Below are 14471 nucleotides of genomic sequence, written 5' to 3' on the forward strand. Positions count from 1 at the left end.
GAAGTTCACCAGGATGCTGCCTGCTATCATGAGAGGCTGGACAAACTTAGGTTGTTTTCTTTGGAGCGATGGAGTGCTGAGGGGAGATCTGATAGATGTTTACAAGATTATGAGAGGCATAGACAGAGTGGACATAAAGTATCTGTTTCCCAGGGTTGAAATGCCAAATACCAGAGGGCATGCACTGAAGGTGAAAGGGGGACGTGAGGAGTAAGTTTTGTAACTCGGAGAACAGCGGATGCCTGGAACGCACTGCCTGGTTTGACGGCAGGGGCAAATACATCAGAGACTTTTAAGAGACGTCTGGATGTGAGAAGATGGAGGGATGTGGACATGGTGTAGGTAGGAGGGATTAGACTTGCTTCTTACTTGGTTCAACACAACACTGTGGGCTGAATGGCCTATTCCTGTGCTGGCCTCTTCTATGTTCTATGTCCTTCTCTTCTGAGGCTGTGCCCTCTGGTCCTAGGCTCACCCACTATTGGAAACATCCCCTCCACATCCACTCTATCTAGTTCTTTCAATTTTCGATAGGTTTCAATGAGGTCCTCCCTCATTTTTCAAAACTCCAGTGAGTTCAGGACCAAAGCCATCAAACATTCCTTGTGCACCTCTTTCATTCCTAGAATCATTCTCATAAACCTCCTCTGGATCCTCTCCAATGCCAGCACATGTTTTTTTTAGATAAGGAGTCCAAAACTACTCACAATACTCCAAATGCAGTCTGACCAATTACTTATAAAGCCTCAGCATCACATCCATCCTTGAGTATGCTGGTCATCTTGAAATTAATGTCACCATGGAACTTGGCTTCCTTGCCACCTATACAACCTACAAGTTAGTATTTAGAGAATCCTGCATAAGGACTCCCAAATACCTTTGCACCTCTAATTTTGGAGTTTTCTCTCTGTATAGAAAATAATCTATGCACTTATTCTTTCTACTAATGGGCATGACCATACACTTCCCTACACTAATTCCATCTGCCACTTCTTTCCGCAAAATATAAATCTGTCCTTCTGCAGACTCTCTGCTTCCTCAACATCATCTGCCCCTTAAACTGTCTTTGTATTGTTTGCAAACTTGGACACAAAGATATGAATTCCATCATCCAAATTGTTGACATACAATAGCAGGTCCCAATACCACCTCTGCGGATCACCTCCAGTCATGCCCAGCCAACCAGAAAAGACCCCTTTGGCTCCTTGTTCCCACACTTTGCTTCCTTCTAATCAGCCAGTCTTCTTTTTTCAGTGTATTTATTGTAATACCATGGGCTCTTACCTTGTTAAATAGCCTCACATGCAGCACCATATCAATGGACTTCTGAAAATTCAAGTAAACAACATCTACTGACTCTCCTTTGTCTATCCTGCCTGTTATTTCCTCAAAGAATTTCAAGAGATTTATCAGACAAGATTTCCCTTTAAGGGAACCATGCTAAACTCATGTGCCTCCAAATATCCCAAAACCTCATCCTTAATAATGGACTTCAACATCTTCCCAACCACTGAACTCAGGTTAATTGTCCTTTAATTACCTTTCTGCTACCTCTACCTCTTCTTAAAGAGTGGAGTGACATTTGTAACTTCACAGTCCTCTGAAAACATTTCAAGAGCTAGTGATTCTTGAAAGATCATTACAAAGGCCTGCACAATCTCTTCAGCTACCTCTTTCAGAACCTAGAGTGTATCTGGTCCAGATAACTTATGTACCTTCAGACCTTTGAGCATCCCAAGCACCTTCTCCTTAGTAACAGCAACTGCATCCTGACCCTCTCGAATCTCTGCTATACGATTAGTATCTTCCACAGTGAATACTGATGCAAAATATTTAGTATGTTCATCTGCCTTTTCTTTGTCTCCTATTACTACCTCTCCAGCATCAACTTCCAGCCGTCCAATATCTATTCTCACCTCTGTTTTACTCTTTATATATCTGAAAAATCATTGATATCTTTTTTGATATTATTAGCTTCATATTTAATCTTTTCTCACCTTAAGTTTTTTTTCTAGTTGCCTTCTGTTGGTTTTAAAAGCTTCCCAATTCTCTCACTTCCCATTATTTTTTTCTATATTATATACCCTCTCTTTTGCTTTTATGCTGTTTTTCACCACTATTGTCAGCCATGGTTGCCACACCCTCCCTTTATAATATTTCTACTTCTTTGGGATGTATCTATCATGCACCTTCTGCATTGCTCCCAGAAACTCAAGACATTGTTTTTCCACCATCTCTGTGAGCTTCCCCTTCCTATCACTTTGGCCAGCTCCTCTCTCATGCTTCTGTAATTCCCTTTACTCCACTGTAATATTCTTGCTCATACTCATACATCCCTCTCAAATCAGAGTGAATTCTTTTATATTATGATCACTGACTCCTAAGGGTTCCTTTATCTTAAGCTCCCTAATCAAATCTGGTTCATTACACAAGGCCCAAATCCGGGATTACCTTTCCACTAGGGAGCTCAACCACAAGCTGCTCTATAAAGCCATTTTGTAGGTATTCTACAAATTCCCGCTCATGGGATCTAGCACCAACCTTATTTTCCCAATTTACCTGCAAATTAAAATCCCAATAACTAATGTAACTTTGCCTTTATTACATGTCTTTCCTATTTACCATTGAAATTTATATTCCACACCTTGGCTACTGTTTGGGGGCATGTATATAACACCTGTCAGGGTCTTTTTACTCTTGCAGTTTATCAACCTTACAAGTGGAAAGAGACTTTACCGTGAAGTTCATCTTAGGAGTCTAACACTTGAAAGGAAGAACTTAAAAGGAAGTGAAGAACAAACTTTTCCTGTATGATTGGTATAAAGAATGAGCTGCCTGAGGACATGGATTAATCAAGCACAATTACAATATTTTAAAGAGTTGATACAGGTAGGTAGGCCTCCGTTAGTCTCGATAGACCATGGATTTGCACCTTGGGCAAGGTTTTTTTATGGAAGACCGGCAGTTGCCCAAGCTGCAAGTCTCCCCTCTCCACACCACCAATGTTGTCCAAGGGAAGGGCATTAGGACCCATACAGCTTGACACCGTAGTTGTCGCAGAGCAATGTGTGGTTAAGTGCCTTGCTCAAGGACACACACGCAAGCCTCAGCCAAGGCTTGAAATAGCAACCTTCAAATAACTAGACAAATGTCTTAACCACTTGGCCTCGCGCCAACACAAATTGATACAGGTAAATGGATAGGAAGGGCCCAGGGGGATAAGGGCCAAACACGGGCAAATGGAATAATCTCAAATAGACATCTTGGTTGGAGTAGACAAGTTGGGTGGAGGGACCTGTTTCCATGCTGCTTGACTCTGGGTTTCTATAAGCATACATTTTACCAGTAAGTACCTACTTTGACAGCACCTTCCAAACCTACGAACACTCAGCGCCAGTTACATGAAATAACCACATTCTGCAGGCTTCAATTAAATCTGCACAATGTCCTGATTTGGAAATATTTCATCATTGTAATTGTTCAAATCCTGGAACCCCCTCCATCCCCAAAGGCAATGGAAACCTTCATCTTACATACTATTCAGGGTTCAGGAAAGTAGCTCACCATCACTTTTCCATTGACACTTACAAGTGGACAATTTTGTATTTGCCAGTGAAGTTCTCATCCTAAGAATGTTTAATGAAGAACAATTTATTTTATCACAAGAGGGAAGAATTTTTTTGATGGCTATCTCTGAAATGCAAGCTGTAAAAATCATGTGCAATTATACTCTTCCACCTTGAGTCAATTCTATTAACATAAACCAATGTACAAGATATTGGTGAGACAATGTTTAGAGTATTGTGTGCAGTTCTGGTTCAAAGTTCAAAGTATATTTATTGTCAACGTACATGTACAGTATACAACCTTAACATTCATCTTCTTGAAGGCAGTGATAAAACAAAGAAGAAAGAAAACATAAAGCCCTACATAACAAGACCATCACCATGGAAAAAACAACAAAGAACAAATCAGGCAAACATCAAAAAGCGAACCAATAACGCAGATTACAGTAAACATCAAATTGCAACCCCAAAAGTGAGTCCACACCCACAAGCCACTAGGTGAGTGAAGCCAGTCCAGGAGCCAATGGCAGTGGGCACAGCCTACTATGTTGATAGTTGCAGGTTATGGCCACACCAAAGCACCAAGCTATAGGAAGGATGTTATTGTTAAAGAGGATACAGGAGAGATTCCCAAGGATGTTACCATGACTGGAGGGTGTGAACTGTAAGGAAAGACTGGAAGGGCTAGGATTGTTTTCCCTGGCATGTTCTGTAGAAGGCTATAAACCCCCACCTTACAAGGGTATACAAAATCAAGAGAGGCATAGTTTTATTCTCAAGGTAGGGCAGTCTAAAACCAAAAAGCATAGATTTAAGCTAAAAGAGGAAATTTTCGGTGGGAACATGAGGGACATGTTTTTCACACAAAAGGTGCTGAGCATGTGGAATGAGATGCCAGTGGAAGTGGTTGATGTGAGTAGCATTACAATTTGGAGAGATACATTGATAGGAAAGGTATGGAGGATATGAGCCAAATGTAAGCAAATGGAACTATGCAAGCAGTCAATTATGACGGCATGAAGGAGCTGTGATGAAGGCCTGTTCCAAACTGCGTAACACTGTGACTCCAATGTACAATGGTCAGAAAAGTAGATATTGTTACTCTTTCTGGTCCATAGCATTAGCATCAGAAACTAATTTCTCCCTGCATTTACTATTTAATCCTGGGAGCAGGAAATATAAGAATATTTGTTTTTTCTGTCTTGTTATAATCTCACAGGACATTCAAGAATGCAGGCTAACTGTTGTAATGTCACATTTCAAACTTAAGTCTATCCTTTAAGCTTTAGTACCTGGATTTACATTTAAGCCAAGCAGAAAGTTTGAAACTCACATTTCTCGAATAGTTATTATAAATCTTAAAGTGATCAAAGCTGAATTAACTTCAGCCCAGCAAGTCCATGGAGGCATTATGTCTGTTATTCAGTAATAATCCACACCTACTCAAAAATGAAGAAGAGGTGAGGTTGCATTTAGTCTATGAACATATTAATGAGGTGCTGGAATTTCTGTTTTACTCTTAGACTGGCTTCGTTCTATACCAAATTTCTCTATTCTGGAACCACAAGCACAAAACCAAATTTTCACATACAATGTCCTTTAACTTGATACACATGGCATAAGAAAGGGAAATACTAACTTAAAAGTCATTTAAATAATGCAAATGAAAGACAGTTGGGTGCAAAATAGACCACAACCAATAGTGGTAAATCGGTGCTAGTGAATCAGCAGATCACTTAGCAATCTGCCCCACTTTCTTCTCATCTGGCATGGTATAAAACAGGTTGCTAACTTCCTATCACATTTTTGCACTACTGCTCAAGGGAGGTTTCGCTCCCCCCAAACCCCCCCCCCCCCAAACCAGATCATTAGCGCTGTGCAACCCATGCTCAGGCAGGATACTCAGAGCAGGAGCAATCAATGCAAGACAAGACAATAAACCTGTGAACCAGAATCAATCAATAGATGAGAAGCTACCTCTGCTTTTATGGACATTTTATCATTTATTTTAAATAAATTGTCAGTATTGTTAATTGACACAAAATATTCCAATTAACCCACCCTTGGTAAAACCACTAGGGAAATTAGTACTACTGAGTGTGAAATTCTCTTCTATTTTACAACTCATTTTGCTATGTCTAAGTTAATTTTTATCTTATCGTGTGCAGTTCTGGTCACTGCATTACAGCCAGTGAATGGAGGCTTCGGAGAGAGTGCAGAAGAGGTTTACCAAGATTTTGCCTAGATTTATAGTGTTATAGCTATAAAGAGAGGTTAGAAAAACTTGGATTACTTTCTCCGGAATGTTGGAAGCCAAGGGGTGACCTAAGAGTAGTATATCAAATTGAGCGACATTGATAGGGTAGATAGTCAGAGTCTCTTTCCCAGACTGGAAATGTCAGATATTTGAGCACATAGCTTCAAAGTGAAAGAGGGGAAAAAATGAAGGAGATTTACAAGGCAAGTATTTTATACAGAGAGTGAGAGGTGATTGGAACACACTACCCAAGGATAAGGTGGAAGCAGATGTGATGGCAACATTGAAGAAGCTTTCAGGACTCAGACCTGAAACATCTCTGCTATCTAACACCTTGTAATGTTAACAAAAAGCCGAACTGAAGGTAGAGAATGAGCCCACAAAAAGAAAACTGGATTTTTGAAGTGCCAAGAGAATTATTTCTGTCAGTTTACAGGCATATATCAGCCACCTGTTAAACTTAGAGCAGAACCGAGACAGACTAAGTCAGTCATTCTTATCCAATCCTTCTGTTTAATGTTGTACTTTTATCGCAACAAGGCACTTGCTTTTGTAACAGAATTTCCTATTACATAAGAAAAATCATATAGGGACCAGAAGTGGACAGAGTGAGCAATTTCAAGTTCCTGGGTGTCAATATCTCGGAGGACCTAACCCAGAAGAAATTTAAAGCTTTAAAGAAGACAAGACAACAGCTATATTTTATAAAGGGTTGAGGAGATTTGGATTGTCAACTGCAATATTTGAAAATTCCTACAAATATACTGCAGAGAGCATTCTAACTCACTGGTATGGGCTGGGTGCTACTGCACAAACTCGAAATAACTTGTAATATCAGTCAGGTCCATCTTGGGTGACCACCAAAATAAGTAAGGTGAGTAAGCAGCCGGTGCAACGTTCACCTGTGGCCATACTCAGATTTCTGGATCATTGGGATCTCTTCTGGTGATGATATGAAATGTGCAAAAAGAACAGGTTACACCAGAACATGAGGCTGACCAATATCTTTGTGGGCAGTTTTGCTAGAGCAGTTTGGGAGGGCTTAAGCTAATTTGGCAGCACGATGAGAACCAAGGTGATAATCCTGAGGGTGGGACAGGAGGTATACAAGTTGATTCAGTGTGTAGTAAGACTATGAGGAAGGACAGGAACATGATAGGGCAAAATTGCAGTCAGTGGTATGAGGTGAAGTGTAACAATGGGGGGAAAATTGAAAAGGATAATGAATACATACCGGAAGATGTTATATTTGAATGCATGCGGTATATGGAATAAGGTACATGGTCTTGTAGCACAGTTAAGAGATTGACAGGTTTTATTTTGTGGGCATCAGTGAATTATGGCTGAAAGAAGATCATAGTTGGGAGTTTAAAATCAAAGGATACATCTTTTTTTGAAAGGACGGGTAGGTAGGCAGACGGGGTAGAGTGGCTTTGTTGATAAAAAATGAAATCAAATGCACGTACTGCTAAAAAAAAGACTATGCAATGTGTCACTTAGAATATATTGTAAAGGGTTGGAAGAAGGTTTTGTGGTTGAATGAAACTAAAGTGGAACTTCTTGGCATCAACACTAAGTAGTATGTGTGGCATAAATCTAATATTGTGTATCAGCCAGGTAACAACCTTTTAAATACAGAGATCCTGCTCTGCGGATGCTTTTCAGCAGGAGGTGCTGGAAGTCTGGTCAGGATTGATAGGAAGATGAACGCTGTTAAATACAGAGAGATTCCGTATAAAAACCTGTTGGCCTCTGCCAGAAAGCTTAAACTGGGGAGAAAGTTCGTCTTTCAGCAGGACAACAACCCAAAGCACGTTGGCAGAGCAACCATGGAGTGGCTTCAAATGAAGAAAATCGATGTCCTTGATTGGCCCAGTCAGAGTGCTGACCTTAACCTAATCGAACGTCTCCGGTAAGATCCCAAGATTGCATCCACCAGCGACCCCCCCCCCCCCCCAACTAACTTGGCACAGCTTGACCAATTTTGTAAGGAGGAATGGGCAAACCTTTCACCTTGCACCACCACATTGTGCAAAGCTAACAGAAACTCATCTAAATAGCTGTGAGAGGAGGTTCAACTAAGTACTGAGCAAAGGGGGATGAATACTTATGAACTGCTGACATTTCAACTTTTGCGTTTTTAGTTATTTATGCTCTACAATTATCCCTGTTTTTGACTCTATTTTGAACAGAAGGAGCATGTGATTTACAGATACAAATACTCAGTTAAATTGATAAGATCAGTGGTTGTAATATTCATTTATATGAACAACAGTTGGGGGCTAAATACTTTTTCAAGGCACTGTATACTTGTTTTGAAGGCAGTGCAGAGGAGGTTCACCCGGTTGATTCCGAAGTTGTGAGTTCTAACCTTTGAAGACAGATTGAGTCATCTGTGCTATACCCACAGGAATTCAGAAGAATGAGAGGAAATCTTATAGAAACATAAAAAAATTAAGCAGGGGATGGATAAGATAGAAGCAGGAAAGTTGTTTCCACTGGTAAGAATGACTAGAAATAAGGAACATATTTCAGACTAGAACAGATTTGGGATGGAGGTGAGGAGAAACTGCTTTTTCTACAGAGCAGTGTATCTGTGGAATTCTTTCCCTAGGGAAACAATAGAGGGTAAATCATGAAGAATAGTTAGGACACAGTTAGATAGATTTTTGGATAGCATGGGAATTAAAGGTTGTGGGGCAAAGGCAGAGAGGCGAGTTGAGTCTACAGCCAGACTAGCTATGATCTTATTGAATGGCAGAGCAGGTTTGATGGGATAGATGACCAACTCTGGCTTCTGTCTCTTATGTTCCAACAAACAAGGTCATTTGTAGGTTGGATTCTTTTGCAAAAAAAAATTTGAGTACAAGAGTAAAGCTAATGTTCCATAATAATGTAGGTCTTGATGAACATTGCTGAGACCACCTATGCTTCATGTTCTCTTAGTCTTCTTACCTGAAGAAAGGATGCACTTGTTATGCTATATAAAGAGACATTTAGTATACTAGGCTTCTGTACTCTGAAGTTTAGGAAAATGAGAGGTGAATTCATTGAAATGTATAAAATCCATTGAATGTTCACCAGATGGAAACTTCTGGCTTAAGTCTTTAGCAGTAAATGTCACAGTCTCAAGAAAAGGGGTGGACATGTAGAACAGAAATGAGGAGAAATAATCACACAGAGGCAGTGAATCTTTACAATTCTCTATTCTAAAAGGCAGTGAACTCAGTCACTGATTGCAATCCAAACAGAAATGCAGTAGATAGTTCCTAGATATTCAAGGAATTGAGAAATATGGCTGGAATATAGTATTTTCTGCACTTGGGGCCTTACCATCCTCTCCTAAGCTTCTCATCATAGGCTGACAGGGATGAATTCCTATTCCTCTTGTCTTTCTGTAATTAGCTGGGACACCAAGAGTAACTGTCTTGTCCTTCTGTGAAATAGTGCCATGGGATTGTTACACAGCAAGTAGAGGAGGCCTCTAATGTCTTGTTCAAAAAGACAGCATCTCTGGCAATGCAGCACTCCACCAATCCATCAAGATTCTCTGCTCCAGCACCATTTAGCTTTTTGGCCATTTATTACACTATCTTGCTATCTAGTTCCACAATCTTGCTATCTTGCTTTTTTCACTATCTCACTTTGGCAAGAAACAAAATTCCCTGAAGTGCACCATGAGATCCACATAAGTAATAATCTTTAATTCACTTACAATTAGAGAAATGAAAGTGGTGATTGGATGCCATTATACCCATCCTGCCCCTCTACATATCGGCCCTAATCGAGAACAACCATTTTTCTTCCCATCCCAAGGTGATAATCACCTTCATTGCCATTTCTGACAGCGATGATTTTGCAGCAACAATCATCACCTGTGATTTATATTTGCCATGATCTTATAGAGAGCTTGGAATGGGTGTCAGCATTGCTTAGCTGGAACCAGAGAGCCTGTGTTTATCTCTCAGTTAAACAGTCTTGGATGAATAATTATGGCCAGTAAGAGTGACTGAAGACTGGGTGAGAGCTCCACATTGTGTTGCTGTCTCTGTCTGTACTTATGCTGTCTATCTAAAGCACTCTCCCACTGAGAAAATTGCTTTACTTTCAGCTAATGGTTCAATTAAGTGATTCTCTGCATACTACATTAGAACAAACAAAATATACCAGAATGCATTGTGGGTGATAAGGCACTCTGGGGCTAAATCAGAGTCTCCCGAAAAACACGAGCTATGGTAGTCTGTGCATGTCACTTTGGTGCTGTCTGCTCATTCAAATAACTTCAACATCCAGCCTTAGATAAACTGACAATTAACTGTCTGCAAGCGTGGGCAGAGTGATGATACTGTGAGTCTTTTCTGAGGATCATCAATTTGGCGTAGTACAGAGGCTTGTGAGGTGTGATCCTGAGAGTCACCTGCAGTGGCAAGGTTAAGGGGAAGGTTCCAGACAAAGAGGGATCTAACAAAGAATGGCGGACTGAGTGGAAGATAATGACACATCAGAATGGCAGTGAAGATGGAGGAAGGCTGCAGCAGTGAAGAGTCACCCAGTCGCCTTGCATTAGGAGAACATCATACTCAACTCGAGTGATCGCCCTATGAGTACTAATACAGTGCGTGGCTAGCACCAATTAAAGGAGGGCTCTTCCCTCTTGTGGAGGAGTTTAATTGTGATAGGTTCAGGTGCGTCAGTTGTTCAGGATGCGATGCTTTTCTGGGAACGGTTGAAGAATAGCACTGCATGGGAGAGAGTGGCCTTTAAGATTGTGCAATGCTGTACTGGATCATTGCGTAAGTGAGATAGGCTGTTAGGAAAACATCTTGCATTTACAGAAACAAGGGTTGATCCACATGCTTCGAAGGCAATGAGAATAGATTGCACTAAGACCATAAAACCATACGATACAGGAGCAGAATTAGGTCATTTGACCCATTGAGTCTGCTCTGCCACTTCATCATGGCTGATACATTTCCCACTCAGCCCCAATTTCCTGCCTCCTCCCTATAGCCCTTCATGCCCTGACTAATCAAGAATCTATAAGCCTCTGTCTTAAATACATCCAATGACTTGGGCTCCACAGTCACCTGTAGCAACAAATTCCATATATTCAGCACTCTATGGTCAAAGAATTTCCTCCACATCTCTGTTCTAAGTGGATGTCCCTCTATTCTGACGTTGCGTTCTCTGGTCCTGGACTCACCCACCATAGGAAACATTCCTTCCACATCCACTCTATCAAGGCCTTTAAACATTCAAGAGGTTTTAATGAGATCCCCCATCATTCTTCTGAATTCCAGTGAGCACAGGTCCAGAGCCAACAAACACTCCTCATATGATAAACCTTTTGATCCTGGAATTATTTTCATGAACCTCCTTTGAACCCTCTCCAATGTCAACACATCCTTTCTTAGATAAAGGGCCCAAAATTACTCATAATACTCCAAATGAGGTTTCACCCTTGCCTTATAAAGCCTCAAAATTATTGCTTTTATATTCTAGTCCTCTCAAAATAAATACTAACATTATCATTTGCCTTCCTCACCACTGACTCAACCTGCAAATTAAACTTCAGGGAATTTGTGCGAGGACTCACAAATCCTTTTATATTTGAATTTTCTCCCCATTTAGAAAATTCCTTTATGCCTTTACTCCTACCAAAGTGCACGACCGTACACTCCCTATGCCATATTCCATCTGCCACTTCTTTCCCCTCTCTCCAAATCTGCCAAAGTCCTCCTGCAGCCTCTCTGCATCATTGACACTATCTGCACTTCCATCACTCTTTGTATCATCCACAAACCTGGCCACAAAGCTCTCAGTTCAATCATTCAAATAATTTTTGACCAAAAACTTAAGAAGAAGTGGTCCCAACACAGACCCCTGTGGAGCACCATTAGTCTTTGGCAGCCAACCAGAAAAAGCTCCCTTTATTCCTTCTCTTTGCCTCCTGCTAATTAGCCAGTGCTCTATCCACACTAGTATCTTTTCTCTAATACCATAGGCTCTTAACTTGTTAAGTAGCCTCATGTGTGGCTCCTTGTCAAAGGCCTTCTGCAAATCCAAGTATACATCAACTGATTCTCCTTCATCTGTCCTACTCGTTACTTCTTTGAAGAATTCCAACCAATTTGTCCGGCAAATTTTTTCCTCTGGGATACCTTGCTGACTGTGGCCTGTTTTATCACGTTCCCTGAAACCACAGCCTTAACAATCAAATCCAACATCTTCCCAGCCACTGAGATCACTCTAACTGGCTTATAATTTCCTTTCTTCTGCCTCTGTCCCTTCGTGAATAGTGGAGTAACACTTGTAATTTTCCAGTCCTTTGGAATCATGACAGGATCAATTGTTTCTTAAAAGATCATTAGTAATGCCTCCATAATCTCTTTTGTCACTTCCTTCAGAATCCAGGGGTGTAGACCATTTGGTCCACATAATTTATGTATCTGCAAACCCTTTAGCTTCCCAAGCAAGTCGCCTAGTAATGGCAACTCATTTCTGCCTGCTGACGCTCTCAAACATCCAACATACTGCTAGAGTCTTCCATGATAAAGACTGATGCGAAGTACTTATTTCAATTCATCTGCCATTTCCTAGCCCCATTACTATCTCTCCAGCATCATTTTCCAGTGGTCTGATATCTACTCTTGCCTCTCTTTTATTCTTTATATACCTAAAGAAACCTCTGGTATCCTCTTTGATATTATTGGCTAACTTACTTTTGTATTCCAACTTCTCCCTCTGCATGACTGTTTTAGTTGTCTTCTGTTGATTTTTAAAAGCTTCCCAATCCTTTAACTTCCAACTAGTTTTTTTGCAGTATTACATGCCCTCTCTTTAGCTTTTATGTTGGCTTACACTTGTCAGCCACGGTTGCATCACCCTGCCTTTAGAATACTTCTTCTTTCCCGGGCCTTCTGAACTGCTCCCAGAATCTCCAGCCAACGCTTCTCTGCAATCATCCTTGCTGGTGTGCCTTCCAATCAACTTAGGCTAACTCCTCTCTCATGCCGCTATAATTCCCTTTATTCCACTGTATAAATGATTTTAGCTCCTTCCTTTCAAACTGCAGGGTGAATTCTATCATATCATGATCTCTGCCTTCCCTGGTTTCTTTTACATTAAACCATGAGCTGCTCGAAGAAGTTAAATTTCTCCTCTTGGATTCAGAACCAATCTGATTTTCCCTATCTACTTGCATACTGAAACCCCTCATGACTATCATAACATTGTCCTTTTGACATGCGTTTTCAATCTCCCATTGTAATTTGTAGCCCACATCTTTGAAACTGTTCTGAGGTCTGTATACAACTCCCATCAGGGTATTTTTACACACACAATTTCTTAGCTCAGCACATAACAAATCTAAACCTTCTGATCCTACAGTATGTTACCTCTTTCTAAGGATCTGATTTAATTTTTACCAACAGAGCCACCCCAACACCTCTGCCGATTGTATTTCAATACAACGTGATGCTCAACTGCCAGCTATAAACTTCTTTCAGCCACAATTCAGTCATGCCTGCAATGTCATACATGCCAATTTCTAACTGTGCTGCAAGTTCATCTACCTTATTCCGTATACTGCTTGAATTCAGATATATCACCTTTAGTCCTGTATTTGTCATCCTTTTTGATTTTGTCCCCTTTTATATTGCAACTTATCCTGTTGACTGTACTTTTGCCCTATCATCAGCTTGACCTTGCTAGCAGTCACATTGTATATTGCCTTTGTTTGCAAACCAACTGCCCCATCCTCAGCCTTATTACTCTGTTTCCCATACCACTGCCAAATTAGTTTGAACCTTCTTGAATAGCTCCAGCAAACCTGCCTGCAAGGAGGCCGTTTCATTTGGGTTCAGGTGTAACCATCCCTATTGTATTGTCTGTACATTACCCAGAAGAGAGCCTAGTGATCCATAAATCTCAACTCCTGACCCCTGCACCAGCTCTTCAGTCATGCGTTTATCTGCCAAATGCTCCTATTCTTATCCTCAATGGCGCATGGCACAAGCAGCAATCGCCAATTAATACGCTGGAGTTCCTGCTTTTCAGCTTTCTACCTAGCTCCCTAAGATCTCTCTCTCAGGACCTCCGCACCTTTTCTGCCTAGGTCATTTGTGTCAATATGTACCAAGCCTTCTGGCTGCTCCCCCTCTTCCTCATCCCCCCTTGGAATGCTGTGGCCCCGATCTCAGACATCCCTGACACTGGCATTTGTGAGGCAACATACAATGCAGATGTTTCTATTTTGCTCACAGAATAAGCAAATACTTTGAGAGGCTGGTCAAGGACTACATCTGCAGCTTGCTACCACCCACACTGGACCCCTCCCCCACAAGTCAGATCACTAACAGGTGATAAGTGTCGGCTCCCTCACCTATGCCCCTCTGACCCACAAAACAGGAGCCCCTCAGGGCTGTGTCTTAAGCCCCCTCCTTTACTCTCTGTATACCCGTGACTGTGTTGCCACCCACAGCTCCAAACTGTTAACTAAATTTGCTGATGATACTACATTGATTGGCCTTATCTCAAATAATAATGAGGCAGCCTACAGAGAAGAAGTCATCCCTCTGACACAGTGATGTCAAGAAAACAAAGTCTCCCTCAATGTCGCAATAACAAAGTTGCTGGTCATGGACTAC

Source organism: Hypanus sabinus, chromosome 11 (genome assembly GCF_030144855.1).
Source record: "Hypanus sabinus isolate sHypSab1 chromosome 11, sHypSab1.hap1, whole genome shotgun sequence".
Taxonomy (NCBI): Eukaryota; Metazoa; Chordata; class Chondrichthyes; order Myliobatiformes; family Dasyatidae; genus Hypanus; species Hypanus sabinus.